Consider the following 25,560-nt stretch of genomic DNA (forward strand, 5'->3'; position numbering starts at 1 on the left):
CAAAACAAACAACTCCTCTCCACCATCTTGGCTCCACTGGATTTCCAGCTTGATAAAGTAGCATATTGAGGAAAAGTCCTTATCATCCTTCCTAGTCCATAAATAACATAGCTAAGATCATTCTTGAAGCAATGAAATTCTCATGGTGACATTTTATCTCTGAAAAGTGAATTTTTAGTAGTGACAGAGTCCATCTGAAACAACCCTGGTATTTATTTACATATTTGTGTGTTTGTGAAAGATATCCCTGCAGGATATCCTCTTTAAGCTTTGCAGCTGTTGATAATGGGTGCCTGCCCAAGTGTGGATTTATTTTACAAACATATTTATCATCTATCAAACATATTGCCTGGCAAAGGTTTTATATATTCCATGACTTACAACATTCTTGCTCCTAACTATTCTGAAACACATATTGTTCTTCCTCACCCTTCAAGAAAGAACTGAAAGGCTGACTTTGTCTGAGAGGTGATAGGATTAAACTGCACTTACGCTGAATCCACAGTGTGTACGAAGCATGAAGCTGTTTTCTAGATGAATCAGCTGATTCTTTGTGCTTTACAAGCCACTGGAGGCATTAGTTAATGAAAATGTAAGAAAACAGCTCATGTAACCAACACTAGACAGCAAAGAAAGGAAAATAAAGGAGAAAAATGAGAGTACAAGACAGATACATCATTTTCGAGGTAGTACTTATTGCAGTCACTCCAGAACCTAAATTAGATACTGTATATCCAGGAAGATGGGCAGATGCATGCCCCAATTTGTAAGTCAAGGAGGAAGCTTGCAGGATGCTACATTAGTTCCTGGCTTCAAGTCATTGCCGTCAGGAGAGGCATCCTTTTGAACCAAAGAATCCAGGTAAAACTGGACCCATCCCAAATTGACAGTTATTTTGGCTCAGAATATCATGCCCAGAGCCAAATCAAGACCAACCTGGACTGTGAGTGGGAAATACTACTAAGCTATTACTGCTGGCATTCATTCCTTAGCTAAAACTCACTCCAGCTGGACAGGAAACCGTGGGTTGGAACTTTGCTGTTACTTTTGACTTTTTTCTCTTCTGGAAGCATGAGAAACTCTGCATTTCTTCCAAAATAGATGAAGAGGATTCAAGTTCCCTATTTAATTTCTTGTTGGTTTCACTGATCTTTCTACCCTATTTCCTGTTTCATGATGTGTTTGCCCTATCACTCAACTCATTTTTCCATCTCCTTTGTTGTATTCCTTCTCTATTCTTTTTGTCTTTTTCAAGTTCTACATTTTCTCTCTTCTCTATCCAATTCACTACTTCCAAGACTTTTTTTCATTTGAGGTATTAATATTTTTGCTCCAGAAAGTTAGGTCAACCTGAAAAGTTACAACATTTAGATACAGAAAAGATAAGCAAGATTGAGAAAGTCATTAGATAGAACAGAGAGAATTCCTTAAAGTCTGATCCAGATATTCCAAGATACTGGCATTTACAGTTGGTATAAACTACACAGTTTAGAAAAACTACAATCAGACTCACTCTTTCAGGTTTATATTTCCTCAATACCTTAGTCAGCAAAGTATGCCAAGTCAACGACCCTCTTATTCCAAGAGCAGCAGGTGTTAATGCAACACCAGGGCCCCATTAAGCTGCCTCTGTGTAACTTGAGGCATATTGCCAGGACTCTTCACCCTCTGTCTGCCAAGCCCCAAAATCCCACCTTACTATCAATCATTGATAAGATAACAAAGCACAGAAGTTTCTCCAGAGTCTAGTGAGAACTCACCTATGTTTCCTCTAAACCATGAGTAAGTGGTTCTCTAATCAAATTAGATAGTTGATGTTTTGTGCACAGAAAAGATAAGTTGAAAGATAGGTCTTTCAAACACTGGAGAGAGGGGTTTGGGGGTATTGGGACTCTTTCAGTCGCAAGTGACAGAAACACAATTTGAACTAGCCAAACTGAAGGGGGGAATATGTTAGTTCACAAAATCCGAGGAAGAGCTGAAGGACCAAACTAAGAGAAAGGCAAGGATCCAGCTTTGCTTAGGAGCACTTGGAACCAGAAACAAAAATCCTGGTCCCATCTCATTTCCGCTTCTCTCTACATGGCAGCACCATTTCCGCTAGGAAACAAAGACTCCAAGAGCTCTCCTGAGCTTTACAGCCCATCATTGGAATCTCCAGAGAGGGACTGACTATATTCCTCACTCCAGTTTGAAAAGTTTCCAGGGAAGGACTCTTATTGACCCAGACTCCGTCAATGCCAACTCTGGACTAATCAGTCATGGCCAATTGGTGCCCTGGTACAAATACATAAAAGACCATAGCAGCTATCATTGGAGCCACACAATGAGAGTAAGAGGAGGAGAAGTTCTCAAAAAATTTAGTAGGGAAAGGGGGGTGCTATTCTCAGACAATAAGGATGTATTGCACAAACAGAATACTGAGTGCCTACTACATGTAGACCCTGAATGATAGGCATAGCAACAAACAGTACTGAAGAGACCAGACCAGAAGGGTCTTGAGGCACTGATAATCTATCCCAGAGGTGGAGCGGTGGGGAGTAAGCTGTGCCTTTATCAAAATTCTATAAAAAACTATTCCTATTCTTGGCTTCTCAGCCACAGAGGTTACTAGACCCAAAATAGTAGACATACAGAACCCTGGAGTTTCCAGGCTACAAAGTCTGAATAGTCTAACATCATCTCTCTTATGTGAAATAACAGAAAATATATGTTGATCTCCACCCCCGGTTCCTGGAACAGAGCTCTTAAAACCCTTGTAATTTCCTAAGTGATAAGAGCACTAGAAGTATCTTTTGTTCTAATATTTGGTCTTTGACCCTGATTCCTGACACAGAGCTCCTAAATCCTTTGGAATTTTCTGGGTGATAGGAATGTCTTTTGTTCTAATGAGGTGATTTTTGGTGGGCTCCTGGATGGGGGCTTATAATCAGAAAGACCAAACTATGATTAGAAGCTTGGAATTTTCAGCCTCACCCCCCATTCTCCAAGGAGGGGAGAAGTACTGGAAATTGAGCTAATGATCAATCATGACTGTGATGAAGTCTCCATAAAAATCTCAAAAGTGCGGGATTCAGAGAGCTTCCAGGTTGGTGAACACAGCCATGGACCAAAGTGTGGCACACTCCAACTCCATGGAGACAGAAGCTCCTGTGCTCAGGACCCCTCCAGACCTCCCCCTATGTATCTTTTATCTGGCTGTTCATATATATCCTTTATGATATCCTTCATTATATAATAAATTGGTAAACATAAGCAAATATTTCCCTGAATTTTATGATCTGTTCTAGGAAATGATCAAATCCACAGAGGGGATCATGGGAAACTTTGATTTATAGCCAAGTTGGACAGAAGTTGTGGGTAATCTGGAGACCTATTACTTGTAATTGATTTTGAAGTGGGAGCAGTCTTGGGGGACTGAGTCCTTAGCCTGTGGGGTCTGCAGTAACCCCAGTTAGTGTCAGAACTGAATTGTAGGACAGCCAGCTGGTGTCACAGGGAATTGTTTCGTGGGGTTGGGGGGAACCCTGCATCTGGTATCAGAAATGTTGTGAGTGGGGTGCCTGGGTGGCTCAGTTGGTTGGGCAAGACTTGCCTTCAGCTCAGGTCATGATCCTGGAGTCCCGGGATCGAGTCCCACATCGGGCTCCCTGCTCAGCAGAGAGTCTGCTTCTCCCTCTACCCTCCCACCTCTTATGCTCTCTCTCTCTTTCTCTCATTCTCTCTCTCAAATAAATAAATAAAATCTTAAAAAAAAGAAAAGAAAAGAAATGTTGTGAGTGTGGTGGTGGTGTGAGAGTAAAGGAGAAACACACAGAAGTGTTTACCATACACATAGGTGTCTTAGGTACCCTTAATGAAGCAAGATGACAAATACTATACCAGGGTAGAATCAAATGCATGGAGTGGCCCCTTAAGAAGCAGCACCTCCATCTCTAAGATGATACCAAAACTGGGTGGCTATTGAACAAATGTCTCCTTCAAAGTGGAGGTAAACTGCAGACATGTTAGAAACTTTTAAAACCCTGCTCACCTACTAACCACCTTGCTTTTAGGGGAGTTAAAACTGAAGTAATTTCCATAATTCTAGAAAATGTCTTTAGAAGCATAGCATCATTAAAGACTTGGAACTATTGAAAGGATAAAATTGAGAATGCATGTAAAAGAACTTTGAGCAAATATGAGGATTTTTATATTATTATTACTTTATTAAGAATTTGTATCCACTCTCCTAGCCTCTTGTTTTTTAGAATACTGTCTACCTGCCTTTCAGGAGTTAATGCTAAAGCTGGCATTAAATTCCCCCTCTGTAGTGGGGTGAGCAAGATGTTTGTCAGGTTTATATCTAATGAGGAATTATGCTTGAGGTTATCATGCAGTCAAATAAACTTTTTTTCTTATGGAATACATGGAAAAAGGTCCAGAGGACTGGAGGGGCCCTGTTTTTTATTGAACAAAGTGATTTTGTTCAGAGGTTAAGTCTGTATGACCCAAAGTACAGGCTGGTATGCAAAGAGTCATGCATTGATTTAAACAATAATAAATTGTGGTTCAGAATGCAGGGAAAGTCTGTTCCCTCATGGACATTGAAGACCATACAATTTCACTGCTGTGATTTCAAAATAAACCTTACACTTGTTAAGTTTTGGATTTGCAGCAAATACTAGGAACTTTTAAAAAGGATACTTAATCCAGACATATAATGCTTATGAAATAACTTTTTAATAAGTAGAACATAAATCATTATAAATAGCGAATAAAATTCAGAACTCAACAGTCAAATAATAAAATTTTAAATCATAAAATCTGGCAGACAAAATATAGTGACTTTAGTCCATGTTATCCAGGGCTCATCTTTTAGCAAGATGATTTAGGAATGGGCTCATCCATGCAAAATCCAGGGGACCTATGGAGGTTGGTGTGGATTTTAAGAGGTAAAAATGAGTTATAATTGTGTCTGGTACATGCAAGTTATTCATAATTATTTACTGAATTAATTAGTTAATTGCTATGGAATGGTTAAGTTGGTTGAACAGATAAGATCATCACTAACTTCTACCAGCAAGAAGGGAAAATTCAGTACCATTCATTCCTAGGTGGCAGGTTACCAACATGGGCTCTGGGGATGCCAAGCTATATATGCCATGGTCCTTGCTTTCCAGAAGCCACCAACACATATAGTAGGGAACCATCAGTCCACTGTCTTACTACTATTCTCTGCTACACCAGTGAAGCAGCCTTGGAGGTTATGAGTCAGTAGGCTCCTCTCACTAAGCCCCACTAAGCCCCTGTGCCCCAAGATATCTTTCTCTAGGCATCTGTGATATCTGACAGTTCTATTGGTGGAGTCACCCTCAAATGAGGACGTGAATATGCAGGGAATGACACCCCCAGAGAAGGTTATCTGTGACAGCCGGTTCATCCCAGAAGATCCTTTTAAGCCTCTGGATAAATGATAATAGTAACAACAACCCACTAACAATAAAAATAATTCCTTACATTTCTCTGGAGCTTTACATTCAGACAGTGTGGTACTATTGTCTTGCAATAAGAGATAGGCTACACTTAACAGATATTATCCCATACTCACATTGAACAATATACAGAGAATCATTATAATAAGAATTATTATTCAAGTGTAAACGGGGGCCCATTAATGAAACAACAAAGAAAGAATGCATCATGGGAAGAGAGATAAAAAAGAAATCTGGAGGACCCAGAGCTAGTCCTTTGTGCTACCAACTAGCTATGTTAATGTTAGCGTTATCTCTTAGCTTCTCAGTGCAGCAATTTTCTCCTTTAAGAAATGATGAGGTTGGACTTTATTGTCTGCCTGGATTTTCAAACCAGCCTGACCCTCCTGTGTCCAGGCACCTGCAAAATATAAGGCACATACCTGCCCATTCTTTGAAGCAAGGACCCTCCTTGTTTTCTTCCAGCTTGGTTCCTCTCTCTTGGCTCCATCTCCAGGGCTCCTGCTCCCCATCAATTACACAGTTGATGGTGTCTTTGACTCTCCTAAAAGGATAATGACTTTGGTTCACCCCTGAATACCACTCTCTCTTTTGGGCCCTGGTCTGTTACATTAACATCCCAGTTATGCCCACCTCATTCACTTTCAAGTGGGGGAAAGAGGAGGATTCAGGCAATCATTTCTGAGTTCTCTTTCACTTCTTTGTGAAATTCTATGATTCCATCAGCATAACAAAGCCTGAACAAATAAAGTTTTCTTTGGCCAAAATAAATCTCAGCGAGGTTTGACCAGCATAAAGAATGGCAGGTTCATCTTCAGCAAAGAAGGCAAGGTTGGGTCTTAGGTGCAGAGGATGTCTATCTTATTTTAGAAGGACATCTCTTTCCTTGGTTAAAAGGAGTCAGTTTCACTATCTATAAACTTCTTCATAGGCACTCAACTTTGATTACTTCTATACTGGGGATAAACTGCTATAGAATGGAAATATAACCTTGAAAGATTCTTAACACCTGACACAAAGCTGATATTGCCACCCATTTCTTGGAATTAAGTCACATTTGTCAAGCTTCATTTCTCATAAATGTTTATTGACTTGGAGGCTTTGATAGGAGTCAATCTGGCTGATAGCTTTTTCCTGTTAAATCCCAAGTTGCTTTTGCTGCCAAGAGTTTATAATCGCAAAAATGAGGATGTTGTGTCTGCAGCAAGAGACAGACCCCTTGAGCTTGATTTCACCTTGTCCCATTTTGCCTTCCCTTAATAAGGAGGGACAGCCATGCCAATGTCTTTTGCTGAGGAATAATTCACAAACTTGGAAGAAAAATTAGCTTTTAAGAGTTTTATTACAAGGCTCCAAAAGAGAAGAAAACTAATATTTGTTGAGCATCTACTAAGTGCCAGGCATTATTTCAAGACTTGAAAATTATCTCTTGAAAGTTATCTTTCATTCTCATGAAAATCTTATGAGATTGGTAATTCCATCCCTATTTCTGGATAAAAGAAGCCATCCCAGAGAGATACATTTAAATTCAAAATAAGTGGTGGGGAGCTAGGATATTATTCCAAGTCTATAAACCGGGTTTCATTTACTGCTGACGTGTGCTACAGACTTTCAACTTCAATTCAACAAAGGATAATATGCATATAGAAAAACAAATCATAGAATCATATAATTTTAGACCTTGAAGAAACATTAGAGGTCACTTAGTGCCTCTAATCTCTCATGTTATAGATAAGAAAGCAGACCCACAGAGTTAAAACGATTTACACAAGTTACATGGTTCTACCTGTGGAAATCTTTCTTGATTGAAATATTAGCAATTAAAATGCAGGCCTCGGTAGTCAATTAGAGAAGAAATGTCCTAAGATCAGCACAAACTGTTCCATGTGTTTTCAAATAGCTGAATTATTTGAAAAATAGTAGAACTTCCAGGTACACAAAGAAAGTTCCAAACACAAAGGACTATGGACTTTAAGAAAGCTTTCCTATTGAAGCAAAGGCTTCCAAAGCATAACTGTTTTTATCTCAGCATCCAAATTGGCTGAGCAAGTCCCTCTACAACTAAAAGCAGCAGTGTAGTCTGCTTCTTCAAAACTAGGAATTCATTCCACATTGGGTCAATAGGTTAGCAGAAATAGTGGGAAAAAAAACAGGAAGGAGAAAAGGGGGAGAAGAAATAGAAAAGATGCATCCACTTAAGTACTAGAAAACAAAATCAATTCCACATATTTCTCCATTGGTAAAGGAACAATTTTCCATACAAGCTCACATATATTTGCATTTCTTGACCACGGGTCAGAGATTCGAACAGACTCGTCTGCCCAGAGAGAATTTAGTCTTAGTCATTAAGCAGTTGGCCAATCTCAGTTATATTTTACTGGAAAAAGCAGACATTTAATAGACCTCTCTTCCCATAATGCAAAAGCTCTAGTGTAGCCGGAGATCACCTACAATTTTAAAAAGCTTAAGAAGAACATTTACGTATTGGCTTTTATAACCTTAAACTCCAAGGTCCAGAGACTTATGTAAATAACAATACTCAGGAAGGGGAACTTATCTTTTGAATTTGGGCTTGTGCAAAGCTCAGATACAAATAGTGCCTGCAAGAGGAATAAACATGATTCATAAGGGTTGTCTCATGTGGTTAATCCTTCCAGGCAGAAAGGGACCAGATTCCCCACAGATGTTTTTACCAACTTTTTCTCTTAGATCATGCAAATAGGTGTAACTATTATTAAGCATCTGATTGAGTTGTCTATCTACTAATCCTGGAGGACTATGGGCAAAAGTATCAGTGATGATGAAAGATGATGAAACAAAGGTTGAAAACTGTCAAGGAACATTATTTAATGCTCTTAATTTGTATGCAATCAATTTATTGAAATATAACTCATTGTAAATTAACTGAAGTTTAAAAGATGAAGCCATCTCAGTAACGTTATCTGTTAATCTACTTAACAGATCCTCACTTGGACATAACTGAAGGGGCCAGCAAATGGAAAGGAAAAATCACACAATATAGACTAACACCATTAGTTCGTGGCATGACACAGCCTTTCTCAAAAATGTTTGGTTACATTGTGCAACAGCCTTCACCCCTTTGGCCAATATGTGCTGATGCATTCATAATGATTCTTAACTGCCTGGTTCAAAACCTTTTATTCCATTTGTACTGAATAGGAAGCAAATCACCCCCTCCTGATGGTTAGAATAGATCTGGGACTTGTCAGAAGATCCTGACAGGCTGGTCTCAACCATTCTCCTCCTAGGAAGTGCTGTCAGAATGACTAATGCAGAAAGTCGTGGCAAGATCAAATGTTCCCCATTTAAAACTTTCACAAAAGTTAAGCAAGATAACACTGTGAAAATGCGATTTATTTTTGGAAAATTTTACCTGCTGTGTCTTACCTAGAAATACAATCTTTCTCATTCAGACAATAATAAAAACAATAGTAATTCCATCCATAGCTAGCAGCCAGCTTGGGTCTCAATTGCCTCTGGTTTTCATGGAAGAATTGAAAGGACATTAGGAAAAGACTGTTTGTTTGTTTAACTTAAGGGTTTTAATTTTTACCCATAAAAGTTATTGTTTGTGTATGACAGGGTTTCTCTACCTCAGTCCTATTGACATCTAGGGTTCAGTAATTCTTTGTCATAGGGGCTGTTCTATGCACTGTAAAATGTTTAGCAGCATCCCTAGCTTCTTCCTCCTAGGTATCAGTAGCACCACCTCCAAATCCCTCCCCAGCCAGTTGTGACAAACAAAAATGTCTTCAGATGTTGTCAAATGTTTCCCCACTGAGAACCACCAAATGTAAAAGTTTGGCTCAAGGAATTCTGTTTCACACAAGTATGTTCTGCAACAAAGTAATGTGGCTGTCAGACCAGGAAATGGAGGCAGAGGGGCCATCGGCAGCGACTGTCTATAGCAGGGTACTGATTGGGCAGCTTTGTTTATGGTCCAGTGCCGCTGGGTCCAGAGCTTATACCGCTACGGCAATGGCCCCTCTGGGGACCTGAGTGTTTATTAACCAAAGGCTGGCCAAGAAAAGTCAAACTTTAATTCTAAAAAATCACAAGCTCCTTAGCCACATTCACTCCTTTCTAAACCTCCACAGCTGAGGTAAAAAGACTACCTACCATAATGCTTTCAATCACACCAGCCCTCCTGGGTAAAGACAGTACCAACTGCATTATCTTCTAATTGAAAAAAAAAAGAAGAAGAAGAAGAATTAGGAAAACCATAGTGTTTAGAAGGACACGGGTAAAAGGAGATGTCCTCAATAAAAATTCTAGATATCCAAGTTTGCAAAACTTGAGGGTCACACGCAAGAGACTTGCCATTTTTTGGTTGAAAGGAAATTCCTTTTAAGAACAAAGTGAGGTTGGGGCGCCTGGGTGGCTCAGTCGTCAAGCGTCTGCCTTCGGCTCAGGTCATGATCCCGGGGTCCTGGGATTCAGCCCTGCATCGGGCTCCCTGCTCCGCGGGAAGCCTGCTTCTCCCTCTCCCACTCCCCCTGCTTGTGTTACCTCTCTCGCTGTGCCTCTGTCAAATAAATAAATAAAATCTTAAAAAAAAAAAAAAGAACAAAGTGGGGTAAAGAGGTCAAGAACTTCCTTTACCTTAGGCTGATGTCATTAAGATATGAAAGTATTCATCACCAAGGACTGATTGAGAAGAAATCTCAACCAGCTTGAGAAGGAATCCCTCATGTAGTGTTCCCAAGCAACTCAGACCAGCCAGTCTCAGCTTTTCATGGTCCAGGTTCTAAGGAGGAGCCACTTTACTGGGACACTGGGGTTTGTTGGGCATACTTGCCTTGGCAGGGTTTTCTGGTTACCTACCCAGTATCCATCATCCCCTTTACAAATAAAACTCCAATTTTGTATGATGTGACAAGTTACCTAACATTAATAAAAAAAAAAAAAAGAAAGAAAGAAAGGTATTTTTCCAAGCCTCCCTTGCAGGTAGGGTGGCTGTTTGACTCAGTTTTGGCCAATGAGAGTCAATAGGAAATTATTAGGTGAGCCTTCCAGGAAAGCTCCTTAAAATGGAGGCAGACTAAATTATCCATGCCTTTCCCTTTGCTCTTTCATCTTTCTGCTTGGAACACAAACACCATATAGAGATGGAAGAGCCATCTCATGACCATGAAGCAGCAAGTTCAGGCTAAGAATGGCTGAGTAGAAAGACAGAAGGAAATTTGGTCCCTGTTGGAACCTCTCCATACCAACGCTGGTGTATTAGTTTCCTAGGGTTGCTGTAACAAATTATTATAAACTCAGGGTCTTAAAACAACACAGATTTACTCTTTCACAGCTCTGGAGACTAGAAGTTCGAAATCAGGTAGGACCTGATTTAGAAAGGAATCCATCTGGGGGCTTTAGAAAAGAATCCATTCTTTGCCTCGTCCAGTTTCCCGCGGCCGCCCCTGGGCTTGTGGCTGCATCATTCGCATCTCTACCTCCACAGTCACACTGCTGCGTCTTCTGTCTCTTCTCTCTCTGCTTCTCTCTTCTAAAGGGCACCTGTCACTGGATTTAGGTTTCCCTGGGTAATATCGGATGATCTCAAGATATTTAATGACATCTGCAAAGACCCTTTTTCCAAATAAGGTAACATTCAGTTTCCAAGGATTTGGATGTTGGACATATCTTTTGGGGGACCACCACTGGGGGCCTAGCCACTACACCTGGATTGACTATCTCAAGACTTCTCATTTATCCTCTCCTCTCAAAAATAAAAATCCTTATTAGTTTAAGTCACTGTTTTCCAGGATTTCTATAACCTACAACCAAATACTCCCTAACTAATAGATTGCTTAACTTAGTGAGGATGTTGGGAGGATTTCAGAGGTGGATCCTCATAATAGTTTAAACAAATGGGGTTCTGAATCTCTGCACTGGCACTTTCGCATAAAAGAGAAAGATTCCCTTTAGAACCCTCATCTACGTCTCAATGTGTGAACCCCAGAGTATCAGAATTACCTGGAATGCTTTTAAACTCTGGTTCCTTGCCTTCAAAATGGTTTGCTGAATCAGAATCTTTGGGAATCTACATCTTTAACAAGTCCTCATGAAGGCTTTAATGTCTACTGAAGTTTGAGAACCACTGCAGTACTACCTGCCTTTTACAATGCTTCTCTGTATATTGACTCCAGTTTGAACAACCGGCCTTTATCACTCAGGGTAGATTGTCTATCTCAAATTCTGTTGATTTTGTAGTTAAACTTGCTTGTGCCCCAATGATTAAACTAAATCTATGTTTCCTTACCAATGAAAAAATTATCTTTGTTATATTGAGCCTTTACAGATTTCAAAAGCTACCTGATAACCCAGCCTAGACTTTTATTGTAGATGCTATATACAAATGTGTTCTTAGCTACAAATTGCATAGCCAAAACATGGCATAACATCATGGGGCACCTGGTGGCTCAGTCGTTAAGCATTTGCCTTTGGCTCAGGTCATGATCCCAGGGTCCTGGGATCAAGCCCCACATCGGGCTTCCTGCTCCACAGGAGGCCAGCTTCTCCCTCTCCCACTCCCCCTGCTTGTGTTCCCTCTCTCGCTGTGTCTCTCTCTGTCAAATAAATAAATAAAATCTTAAAAAACAAAAAACAAAAAACATGGTATAACATCAGAGCAGAGGGAAAGAGGCAGCACCAATATGACAGGATCTTTGTTTCAACAGAGGGGCACCATGCATCATGGGTACATGAAAAACAGAACTTCCCTCAGTCAGATTCAGGACTCCATTGGGATTAATCAAATCCCTGGTTTGTGAGGGAGTTATTGTACACTCCTTTGTCCCTAACTTCTTTAATTCTTGCTTTTCAACTTCCCTCCAGAGAGCACATATGTCATTTGGGATTAGGCGACAATTCCAAAGTGTGGCTCCAGACCATCCAATCACTAGTTCTAAGTCCTTCCTTAAGCCCCTGCAATTTTGCCATTCACCAAGTGTTAAAGGAAGGCTGTTCCCCTTCATCATTTACAGAAAAGGGAGGAGAAACAATTACCTGAGGAATCAGGCTTTGAGCTGGGTTTGAACTTCTCGAGCATCAGCCAATACAAGAGTGAAAGGTTGAGCTCTGAATCCCTGGGTTTCCCACTCAGAATTCAGGCTGCTGGTGATAGGAGAAGCACAAAACTGAAGTCAAGTGGCTACACTCATAGCAAATTGGCTGCACAGAAAAGGCTTTGTGCCAAGGAGATGCTGATCTGAATCACATTAAAGGTCAAAGAAAAGGATTGTTTTATTTCCTAGGAACTCAACCACCAGAACCACACCCCCCCCCCTCAAATCCCTTCCAAATCCCTTAAACTCAGCTAGAAGCCAGCCCCAGATGGGGGAAGGGGCAGTGAGATTCTTCTGGTTTTAAAAGTGTGCTGTGACACATTAACCGCTTCCCTGCTAAGAACCCGTGCAGTCTCCAGAGCTGAAACCCACGTGTGCTGTTCAAGGCGCCCAAATGAACATTTGTACATTTGTTTCCCAGTGTGTGCTGGGACTGGTCCTCTGCCAGGCCTCCCCACCCATCAGGGGACCTGCAAACCTACAGCAGAGAAACCACCACACCTACTGATATTTCAAATATTGGCACCAGTTGAGAAGACATGAGGCCGCCTTCCATGGGGCTCCACGGAGACTCCTCCTCTGGTTGTCTGGTTTCTGTTTAGAGGGCACAGAGGGGGCTAACTCACTTTGGTCTCCCCATGCTTAAGCATGCTTACAAAATGCTTCCAGAGCAACAAAGCTCCATTCCCTTCCCAGTTGCAGCAGGCTCTGTGTTGAGACTGTTTTTAGCTCTAAAAATGGGAACATTTATCCATCCAGAATCCTTTTCAGAATCTGACAGATGCCACCCTACTCAATAATTTCTTCCATCTCTGAATCCCAGTGGCATTTCACACCTGTATCATTTATATGGCCTTTGGTGGAGGCTGCCTACCTTTGTATCAAGATACTCATCTTATCCCTTCTCTAAGTTCCTAGAAGGCATGTGGTATAAGCCTAAACATTGTTAATGAGAAACTATCTTTAACTGAATTAATGGAAACTTAAAGCATCATGTGTTTTCCATTTGGAGGCTGTCAGAGGAAGTTGTTATAGTATGGGAAATGAATGGATCAATTTTACACTTTCAGCCAAAGTAGACTTGACCCAAAACTTCCCTGACTGACTCAATCAGAGACACAATGGTGGCTCCTTCCCCAAACTACATTCAAAAACAAACCTTGAGGTCTAGATCTCTTGTGAAAAGATGGGCTGTCACTGTAACTAACACCAAACTTCTAATGTTATGAATTAGAAAGGATATGTAATGGCACTAGAGTAACTTTATTATGTTTAACAACAGTATGTGTGATGGGAGATTTGGCATCAGTGCAGCTGCCTCCCTATTCAGCGGCAGAAAATGAGGATAAATAGGAAAATATTGGTTAGATAACTAAGGATAATAGAATCTTGGAATAAAATATCCAGTTGTCAGTAGGATATAATTACACCCATAAGTGAATTTCTTTGAGGTTACTTGCTCCTCAAAGATTAGATTGCAGCTATGCCAAAATCTCATTTTTCATGGCTCAGTTTCTGGGTCCTCCCCATTAGCAAAGGAAATTAAGGTCAAATGGCTTTTTTACAAAACAATTTATCCCCAGTTTCTAGGCTGTTGATTTAATAAGAATTTATTGAATGCTAAATATGGATGTAACACAATCAATGTTGGGCACCTGTGGTAGCTTGTCTCCAAAGACGCCCCTCCCCCCATGCCTCCTGCTGTCTACTCCCCTGTGGAGTCCCCTCCTCCTTAACCAGGGCTCTCACTTTTAAGACTCTGCGACTCCCTTCTGATCAACAGAATGTGGCTAAAGTGATGCTCCATGATTTCTAAGCCTATGTCATAAGAAGCCTTACAGCTTCTACCTTGATCTCTTTGGAGTACTTGCTCTGGGAGAAGCTAGCCCCAAGGTAAGAAGTTCAAATACCTTGAGAGTGCCACGCTTTGAGAAAACCCAAGGTTGCCATGTGAAAAAGTCACATAAGAGAGGAATAGAGAGAAAGCCCAGACAGCCCTTAGCTGTTCCACTATCTCCTATGAGGAGTCAGACATGTGAGACAAAAACCATCTTGGATATCTAGGCCAGTCAAGCTTTCAGATGACTCTAGTCTCTACCCCCATCTGGCTACAACTTCAAGGGAGACCTCAAGTAACAATAGCCTAGCTCACACACACACACACACACACACACACACACACACACACACACACACACACACACACACACACACACACACACACACACACACCATGAGAGATAATAATAAATTGGTTGGTGTTGTAAACCTCTAAGTTTCACGGTGGTTTGTTACATAGCAGTAAATAATCAAACTAGACCCAAAGAAATATTTTCTTTTTATTGAAAGTCAAAGCCCTTGCCTTTGGAGAACTTAGATTATAAGCGAGGCAGCAGCACGCCCACAGAAAGCAACATAAATACCCTACAACATAACTCATCTGCAAATATGAAAACAATCTTTTCCAACTAGGGAACTACTTCAGGAAGCCTGCGAGTGGGTTTGGGAAGAAAGTGGCATGAGCCTTGCCAAGGAAAGTAGGCAAACTAATCCTGGCAGTCAGTGAGGGGACAGCTGTCCCATCTATAAAAAGAGTAAAGACAAAGCTTAGAAACACGATGAATTGTAGAGCAGAAAAGTGAGCAGAGAAAATGGTAAAACACACTGTAAAATTTTCAAATGCTCACATTAAAATTATAACCAAAAGAAATACAAATTCAAGCAAGACACCATTTTTCAACCGTCAGACTGGCAAAGATCTTTTAAAAACGATAATACTCAGGCTTGCAGGGTTCAGTGAAACCCCTGTGCCTTTTTAGCCACAGTATACTATAAATGAATCTAATCTTTCTGCAGGGCAATATGCATCGATACCTTTAAAATAATCATATCTTTGGCGTGTTATTGAATTTCTAGAAATTTAACCAGAGGAAATTAATAGCCATTTATAAAGAAATTATTGTGTTTTTTATAGATTTACTTATAATAGCATGAATTAAATACAATCCAAATGTCCAATGATAGGGAAAAGGTTAAGTCTGTAATGGTATAACTACTGGTGATATTCAAAATATTTTAACAACTGGTATGGCACAGGCACCAACCAATTGTAATTACAACCAACACACCAACCAATCAAAACCAATAGACTAACCAATCATAACAGATACACCAACCAGTTAGTAAGACACCACGTTACCTAACAGGGGCATGTCAGCCAAGGTCCTTCCATTTAACTGAAAATCATACAACTTTTAAAAACCATGTTTAATCACAGTGGAAAGTAGGAAAAAAAGAGAAAAGACCTTATTATAAAAGACCACATTTATAAATGTATGCATAGAAAAAATGGAAGGAAAATACCAAAATATAGTGGATGTTTTGAGTGGTGAGATTATCAGTCATGACTGGTGGGATTATTGGTAACTCATTTTCTTTCTTTGTACTTTTCTATGTTTCTCAAATCATCTATGATCAACATGGATTATTTTCGTAAGTTATCAGAAAAAAATCACATTATATAAAAGGAAGAGAATAAGTAATCAGAGAGCCATGGTTGGTTGAAGTGTATGAAGTGTGAGTTGGAGTGATCAGCAGAAATGAAGGGAAGTTCCATTTGGGAACGTGGTGTGGGAAATAACTGAAACTTGAGGATGAGACTGGACAAAGCATGAACAGAAGGAATTCTAAGTGCTTGAACAAGGAAATCATGAGAGGAAAGCAGTGTTAGATGCAGGTGATTCTAACTGCTAGGAGGAGGTCTGGTGGAGAGAGGAGAGAAAAAGAAGACCAGCTAGAGGGCTTCTGCAATATCCCTGGCTGCTAAGTCAATATGTACGCGCGTACACAGCCCAGGTTTAGGTTTCTCTCACCCTGTCAAGATTTTGGCTTTAGCAAAACATCTGCTCTAGTCATGCATCTTGAGTAACTCAACATCTATCTGAGCAACAAATGAGGCTTTGGTATCTTATCCCACTTAAGTGTCTTTGTAGAAAGGGGGAAACAGGAAAGAAGTAGAACACTAATACCAAAAAAGCAAGGTCAGAATTTTCACTTATCCCATGGCAAAAGAGCTTTGGATTAGGCAAGCTTTGGGTCAAATATCTAAAGGCATCCCTCCCTCTTTACTTTTTACCTGGAAATAATTTCAAACTTAAAGAAAAATTTCAAGAATAAGAATAGAAAAAAGAATACCATATACCCTTTACCCAAATTCACTTACTATTGATATTTTACTCATTTATATTTTTTACAGATTTTATTTATTTATTTGACAGAGAAGAGGAAGAGTGCATACCAGGGAGAGCAGCAGAGGGAGAGAGAGAAGCAGGCTCTCCGATGGGCAGGGAGCCCGACATGGGGCTTTACTCATTTATTTTATCACTTGTTCTCTTTCCCTTTCTCCCTGTCTCTCTCTTATACATATGTAAAAGTATACATATGTAAATATACATATGCAAAACATATGTGTAATTTATAATTACTTAAGAGTAAGTTGTGTACCTCATGTGTATTTTTCAAAATTAGGATATTCTTTTATAAAACCATATTACAGTTGTCTACCAACTTCAGCAATTTTAACACTGATGCTATAATTTTATATAACCTATTGCCCATATTCCAATTTCATCAGTTGATGTAATCATGTACTTTGAAGTGCTGTTCTCCTCTAATACCAGAGTCAGTCTAGAATCAGGTATTGCAGTTAGTTGCTATGTCTCTTTAGTCTCCTTTAATTTGAAACAAATTAATGCTACACACATACACACATACACACACACACACACACACACACACACACACACAGAGTCTTCCCCTCCATTCAGAAATCATTTTTATATGAATTACACACTTTCCAAATCAGTTTTGCTAAGAGATTTGCCCTCAATGGCACCCATCCTGTCTGATCTCTCTTATGGTGGAACTCCAGGTAACAAAGTCCGTTTGGGTGGTAGGTATAGTTATGTCTGCCCAAAGCAGTTCTTTTTTTTTTTCTTTTTTTCTTAGCCTTGATAGGACTCATGGCTGGAAATTTTATTCCAAATCAATATGAACTGGTGACCATTTACTTGAAGAGAATATATTCTTCAATGCCTGACTGGAGAATGTGGTACAGACCCTTTTGTGGTGGTGAATTACCAAATCACTTCACTGCCTTAAAATATTTTTCCAAGGATGCCTGGGTGGCTCAGTCAGGTAAGTGTCTGCTTTTGGCTTGGGTCATGATCCCAGGGTCCTGGGATGGAGTCCCGAATCAGGCTCCCTGCTCATCAGGGAGCCTGCTTCTCCCTCTCCCTGCCGCTCCCTCTCCCTGCCACCCCCCTGCTTGTGGGTGCTGTCTCTCTCTGACAAATAAATAAATATTTAAAAAATATATTTTTCCAATCCCTTCCTCCACCTGTCTCCTTCTGAAGTACCATGACCTTTTGACAGCCAGCCTGACCAAGAGAGCCCATTCCTCTTCAATTACTTTGATAAATGTAAGAGCAGAGATGGCTGTGGTTGATAGGCTCAACCTAAACAAAGACTCCAGATGAGAACTTCTGATGGCTACAGTTTCCTTCTGAGCCTAGCAGGCAGGTACTAATCCGTATAAATGCTGTAGTCAAACCATCTGGGTAGGGGAACCTTGACTACTACACTGAAATCACAGACACACTGCAAACTGAAAAACTACACCTCTCTCAATATCACGGTTTATTTGCATGCAATCCCAGTCAAATCAATATCACCATCTTAATCAAGAGGGAATTATAGGCTTCAGCAGAGAGGTAATATTGTTAGTAACGACATCCGAGCTGTTTTTAGACACAATGCACACTGAGCTGAAATATTTAAACAGATGGGGGGGCGGGGAGAAACAGATACAAGGAAAAAAAAAATACATGGCTAGAGCTTGAGGGCTGTTTGTGCCCAGAGTGGTGATTCAGAAGTCATTGTGTTCGCATTCAAACTTTAGAATGGAAGTGCCAGACCAGGAATCTAAGGATCAAGGAAAGGAAACAGTGGTGGCATTGTGGATGTGAATAACATGAGTAGAGGGTGTTGTAATCTTAAGTGAAACTATCTAGATTTTTTTTTTCTCCTTTAATCAAAATACACCATCTCTGTGCATCTTTTAAGGGGGAAATTCCTGGCACAGTTGCTGTGTAAGACATAGTGGGTTTACAGCTTGCCAGAGATACAATTGGGAAAACGACCCCTCTGGCTGGCTGTGACATGTTCAACGTATTCGTAGAAGCCCAGAGCACCGCACACAGCTCAGTGCTTCCTGCAACAAGTAGAAATCAAGGGAGGTGGGGACGGTGGGAGAGCAGATCCAATGACATTCATTTGGACTTAAAATTTTGTAAATTCTTTTCATCCGTTTTTTTCTTTCCTAATTGGTGTTCCAGTATTTGAGAAAGAAGACCTGCCAAATTAAGAAAGTCTGAAATGGTGTTTGTGGATGAGGAAATGTGATTTTTTTTAAATTCAAGTGCAGTTGGCATTGAAGCAGAAGAGGTAAAGTGGAAGAGACCTGCTTTAGTTAAAGAAGAAAAAAGATGTAACAATTAACTCTAAAATGGCAGCTTGAGCCACACTGGCCTCAGCACGAAAGAGCTTTGTTTATACGCAAATGACTTCTTCTGAAGGCACTAGAAAATACTTCCCTTCCTGGAGGAGGTAAACTTCTTAATATCTCGTTATTCTCCTCATTTGGTTATCCTCCCTCCCACTTTTTTCTTGATATATCTAAAAAAAAAAAAAGTCAACTTTAACTCCTATTAGGGATGATCACAAATTCCAAATTAATCTATTTTCACTGGTCAAATGTTGTCCCACACATACGGTTTTACGATCATAACTATTTTGTAGTGGTGCCTTATTAACAGGCTCCCATGTGAACAAAGACAGCCGGGGCATTGAGAGGATGGTGATGTTGGGACGCTCGGGACTGGTTTGGTGGCAATAGCGGTGAGCCGCAGGAGGCTTCATCTGTGTGTCCCTGATTCTGGACATGCCTGTAGGGCCAGAGCCCAGCCCATACTTCTGTAGGCTGGTGCAACCCAGGTGTGGTGTGGGTGTGCTCAGAGGGCTATCTGAAAGGATGTGCTTTGCCAATCATCCTCCCTTCCACAAAACAGAGCCTTAGCCCACCTTGCCGAGAAGGAAGAAGGTAGAACAAGGGGGCCTAAGTTCTGGGGCACAGCCATATGCATCTTGTAGTACTTCATGCCACTATAAATTCCTATCAGTGAAAGGTGCTATTGAATGTTGCCAATCAAATGCCCCCTCCATAGGATTCCATCACTCTGCACCTGGCATTCATTGGCCTTTCTCTCTGAGGAATCCTCCACCCCAAATATCCCATTACCAAATACTGCCAATTTTACATCTTAGAATCTGACACCTGCTTTGTCTGCTTCTCCCATTCCCAATATGCTGTTCATCACCGGCCCATTCATCTCACCACTGCAAGGACTGCTGAGCTAGACTTCTTGCCTCTGGTCACTAACCTTCAGCACAACCTTCACACTGCCCCTTGAGAGACAGACAGATGGGTGAGTGGCTGGAGAGAGAGAGAGAGAGAGAGACTGAGTCATTTCACCCTATGACCCAAAGCCTTTCAGTGGTTTATCAGGGCACTCGGGTTCCTGTAACACAATACCACAGACTGGGTGGCTTAAAAAACGGAAATTTATACTCTCAGAGTTCCGAAGGCTAGACGTCTAAGGTGGAGGTGTCAGCAGATTTGGTTTCTTCTGAGGCCTCTCTCTTTAGCTTGCGGATGGCCACCTTCTTGCTGTGTCCTCACGTGGTCACCTCTCAGTTTATAGGTGCACATGTCTGGCGTCCTTATAAGGGCACCAGTCATATTGGATTAAGGTTGACCCTAATAACCCCATTTTAATTTAATTACCTCTTTAAAGACTCTATCTCCAAATACACTCCCATTCTGGGGTACTGGGGATTAGGTCTTCAACATATGAATGGGGAAGGGGAGAATTCAGCTCATACACTACTTGGACCAATAGAATATGGTGGATGTGATGTTGTGTCTATATCTAGGCCCAAGCTTTAAAAAACTGGGAGCTTCCTCTCTTCCTCTTCCTATCTCTGCAACACTTGCTATTGGAACCCAACAGTCATGCTCTGAAGAAGCTCAGGCCACATGGAGACACCATGTGTAGGTGTTCTAGCTAATAGCCCCTGCTAAAGTCCAATCGACCACAAGATATGTGGGTGAGATGCTTTCGATTTCAATTTCAACTCCAATCCCAGCTGCCTGGGGACTGCGACCACATGAAAGACCCTGGATGAGAATCTCTAGCTGAGTCCAGTCAATTCCTAGAACCATGAGAGTTACTAAAATAATGGCTAAATTTTAAACCACTAAGTTTTGTGATGGTGTCTTATGGAAACAGATATTTTTGTGTGACACTCTCCAATGATAGCATTGACAAATAATACAAATTTAGAACACAAAACACTGTTCCAAATTCTACATTTCTGTAGGCTGCCAGAAGTTCCGTGTAACATTCATTTGCTCTAGCAATTCCCAAACACTTGGAGTATCTACCAGCACCTTGCTTATTTGTACCCTAATGCCTTTGCAAATGCTGTTCCCTCAATCCAAACATTCCAACTGCTTAGTTTTCCTCGGGGTAAGAGCTTGTTAACTTTTGTTCAATAAATGAACAGGTGACCAGATAATCTAGGACTAACTATACTGGGATCACTCCTGTCTTTCTCACTTCTCCCTTGAATCCTTGTCTTACACCCTTCCACCAAGGTAGGCAGATTTGGCTCTTTCCTTGCCACTTGCAACACAATGGCCTTGACACATTATATATTTTATTCTCCAGCTTCCCTCACCTGGGGGATGTTTCATGACTTCTTTCCTGGGGATTGTTTCCTTATTCTCTTCCTTCCTCTTTCCTCTGGCAATCCTGTTGTTTATCCACTTTTCTTTTTCTTTTTTTTTAAGATTTTATTTATTTATTTGAGAGAGAGAATGAGATAGAGAGAGAGCATGAGAGCGGGGAGGGCCAGGGGGAGAAGCAGACTCCCTGCCGAGCAGGGAGCCCGATGCAGGACTCGATCCCGGGACTCCACGATCATGACCTGAGCCGAAGGCAGTAGCTTAACCAACTGAGCCACCCGGGCGCCCTATCCACTTTTCTTTTTAATGGCTTTCAATTATTCAAGGAAGATTTTCAAGTACCACGAGTCCACCAGGCAATGCACTCTGCCGTACAGAGGGTACAGAGATGAACACAGCACACACTGTCACTGAAGAACCCACCATGGTGTCACAGCACCTTCCAGCAAATGGGAACACCTCTTGCTTAATGCTAAAACCCACGTGCAATCAGAGATGACCTGTGGCTATACAGTTCCATCACGGTCCAAATCCAATCCTTTATTTTTCACAAGTAGTAAATCAAAAAGAAAACTTTTTATAGTGGTAAATTCTGGCTCTTTCTTCATCCCAGCTCCTTGGTGACATTCAGTTTATTTCTTTGTCCTGGGATTAAAAAAAAAAAATACTTTTTTCATCTTACAACTAAAATTGTAGCTATCTCTTCAATATTTCCCCTGCTTCTAGTCTTCCCACTACCCAGTTCCTCCCACACAACATGGATGGATTCACTCTTTTTAAAATGCCACCTAAAACTATCATCAGAGGCTGTCCATAACCAGAAGTTCCAAATGCCATGGCTAGAACTCGAAGGCACCTAAGGCCTGGTCCCAACCTGTTTCTCACCGCCCCCCTCCTAGAACGCCCTACATGAACCCTGACTCCAGGCAAACGCCTTCCCTTTTGTCCCCCAGAACACTGGAATGCCTCACCCAGCTCTGTGGTTTTCTCCCACTTTCCTTCCTTCACCTACAATGTACCCCACCCAAGCCCCACACTTGCTTGAGAGGCCCCTCAACTTTCATGACTCCTCCAAGATCTTAGAAACAGAAACTTCTCTGAACCCAGATGATACAGGCTTCTGCCAACTGAGATGCACCCCTCATGTTGTCACCTCTCAGCATGCAGGTTCCACATGTCCAGAGAGACTTAGCCTTTCAAAGGCAGAAGCCATGTTTTGCAAAACTTAATATCCCTAGGACCTAGCATGATTCCCAGTGATAATTGCTCAGTAAATGTCTGACATTTATACCTGACTGTATATGTATAAATTATTTGCTTTTGTTACTGATTAGACACAACCCAAATGACAGTTAAACACCTCTCTTTCGTCAGTGACCTTGACTTTCCTTATGACCCAGGAATGATGGGTAAAACTTTAGCAGGATTTACTGGCTACTCTCTAATTAAATAATTGATTAGGAGTTATACACTGTAAACACCACCTAAAGAAATGTGAAATCCTGTTTCTAAAACAAACCTTGCTTACCTCCAAACCATGACACTCAATACCCCAGGGAAGTTATCAAAACAGTATCTCAGAAATAGGCTACAAACACCAGAAAGGGGATCAAAATTATTATTTTCTATCTCACAGGACCCTAGGATTAGCATCCATGCTGAAACATGAAAGTAGCAGGCCAACAAGTGCCTGACTTTAAATATGTAAAAGCTAACCTGAAACACAAGTCAATAGGTAAAGCTCAGAAAGCATTCAGCCAAGGAGAGCTGAGTTCACTTCTCATTTCTCGAGTGTGGAACGACTAGATTCTAAAGATGCTCTGGGTGCCTGGGTGGCTCAGTAGGTTAAGTGACTGCCTTCGGCTCAGGTCATGATCCTGGAGTCCCGGGATCGAGTCCCTCATCGGGCTCCCTGCTCGGCAGGGAGTCTGCTTCTCCCTCTGACCCTCCCCTCTCTCATGTGCTCTCTCTCTCTCAAATAAATAAATAAAATCTTTAAAATAAAATAAAATAAAATAAAATAAAGATGCTCTGCTGAGTGCCAGTGAAGAGAAAGGGGTATAACCTTTAAACAAATAGAGCCATGTTGCCAAAGCTATATGCAATTAATATAAGGATCGAAACATAATAAGTACCCTGGATTCTGGTTAGATTTTAAATGGAACTGAATAAGACTACTGGGACAGAAAAGTCTGACCAAGAATTGACAAATCGAGGCAAAACTTTCTAAATCATTCTTTTTTTTTTAGAGAGAGAGAGAGCATGTATGCAAGCAGGGGGCTGTGGGGAGGGTCAGAGGGAGAGAGAGAATCTTAAGCAGGCTCCACACTCAGCCCGGAGCCCTATGCAGGGCTTAGTCTCATGACCCTGAGATCATGACCCGAGCCAAAACCAAGAGTCATAGGCTTAACTGACTGAGCCACCCAGGTGCCCCTCTAAATCTTTTTTTAAAAACTAAATAGAGTGCTTTACAGTTGTTAATGACCCAAAAATACAGATAACACAGTATGACTTTTACTTAAATGACAATGACCAGACACATTTAAATATTTCCATTGAAGACTCCCCATTTTGTGGATGATTAAGAGTGAGGTCAGGAAGCATTAAGTAACTGAGTCAGTAAAAGAGGCATCCGAACCTAAAGGTCAACAGCCTTCCACTGCACCCTCTGCCCCTAATTCAAAAAGAATGGAACCTCTGGAGAGAAAGGGTCCAAAGGTAAAGTGTCTACAGTAAGTGACTCTTAAATGGACAAAACTAAAAGTGTTTTATGTATTTACGTAGTTAAGTATTTATGGTTATGAAAAATTGGAGTTCTTAAGTTGACTTCCTGGACCAAGGATGGCAAACTGGATTCTCCCCAGGAGCTAATCTAATCAATTGTCTGAAGCCCCATGTTGATGAAGGTTCCAAGAATGCCTCTGGGTTTGGTAGGAAAAGTGATACAATAGATAGTAATGTCTGCCACAGGCAAGCAGTGTTGTGTGCTAGTAGTATGCATGCCACATATTTACCATTCCTGATTTAGACACTTAAGACATTGTCTTATAATTTCTGGTAGATACCTAAAGAGTACAAGTGTGGTGGTAGGTACAGCTCCTAGGAAGATCTCTAAAAAATACTTTGAGTTTAATTGAATCTGATTATCACCAAACTGTAGCACTAGTGATTTCTGGTCTCAAAAATGCTGTAAGGAGAAAGCAAAAACTTGTGTCTTGAGGGCAAGGATTCACACTGCCTGACACAGAGGACCTATAAATGCCCACTAAACTGGGACCAGCATGGGTCAGGCATTCCACAGGGTACTGGCAATGAGCAGACTGTCTCAGCAGCCCTACTCTTGACTTCCCACTTTCTCTCCTACAATCTTTTATGAGATCTCCACTTTATAGAAGAGAAAGTACCCCTATGCCCATGTTTGGGGAAATGACCTACTTTATAAGAGCTCTTATTTAAAGTCCAGAGACAGAGCCTCTGGGTAACCTCAAAGAGATTACAACTTGCCCTCTCATCTTCAGGAAATAAAGAAGGAGCTGTGGGGCTCAAACCCACTCTTTTCTCAGTGATGGAAAAAGCAACTTTCTCTCAGTTGGTCAGAGCATACCTGGTGCTTTCTTTTTCCTCAGGACAGTGTGCAATTGGTATTTCAGCCCAGTCCCATTGTCCCTAAATCCTAATACTCCAGCTTTCTCTTTGATCCAATGATTTCATGGAAAAGAACAGTAGAGCTGAAAGCATACAAGCCTCTCCTTGAGTCCAATTCTTTTTTTTTTAAAGATTTTTATTTTTTTAAAGATTTTATTTATTTATTTGAGAGAGAGAGAATGAGAGATAGAGAGCACGAGAGGGAAGAGGGTCAGAGGGAGAAGCAGACTCCCTGCCGAGCAGGCAGCCCGATGCGGGACTCGATCCCAGGACTCCAGGATCATGACCTGAGCCGAAGGCAGTCGCTTAACCAACTGAGCCACCCAGGCGCCCCTCCTTGAGTCCAATTCTGATTCTGCTCTGCTGCTCAGCCCCAAATCATAAGGCAGAGCATTATTTCAATCTGGGTATCCCCACCAAACTCGCTTAATGTTGACCACTTAAGCCACTTGGCCAAGTAGAAATATACTCTTTGTGATGTCTGCACTGGGAATCT

At 41.1% G+C, this 25,560-nt stretch overlaps 1 protein-coding gene across 1 annotated transcript in view; it reads right to left on the reverse strand.

Annotated features, from left to right (window-relative positions):
• Positions 1 to 22,004: 22,004 nt before the first annotated feature.
• DACT1 (dishevelled binding antagonist of beta catenin 1) overlaps positions 22,005 to 25,560 on the reverse strand; it is a 43,454-nt gene continuing 39,898 nt past the window's right edge. Inside the window, exon 8 of the transcript XR_003515508.2 lies at positions 22,005 to 22,064. The gene's annotated coding sequence lies outside the window, so the exon portion shown is untranslated. The remainder of the gene's footprint in view (positions 22,065 to 25,560) is intronic.

The sequence above is a fragment of the Zalophus californianus genome, chromosome 6 (genome assembly GCF_009762305.2).
Source record: "Zalophus californianus isolate mZalCal1 chromosome 6, mZalCal1.pri.v2, whole genome shotgun sequence".
In the NCBI taxonomy this organism is placed as follows: domain Eukaryota; kingdom Metazoa; phylum Chordata; class Mammalia; order Carnivora; family Otariidae; genus Zalophus; species Zalophus californianus.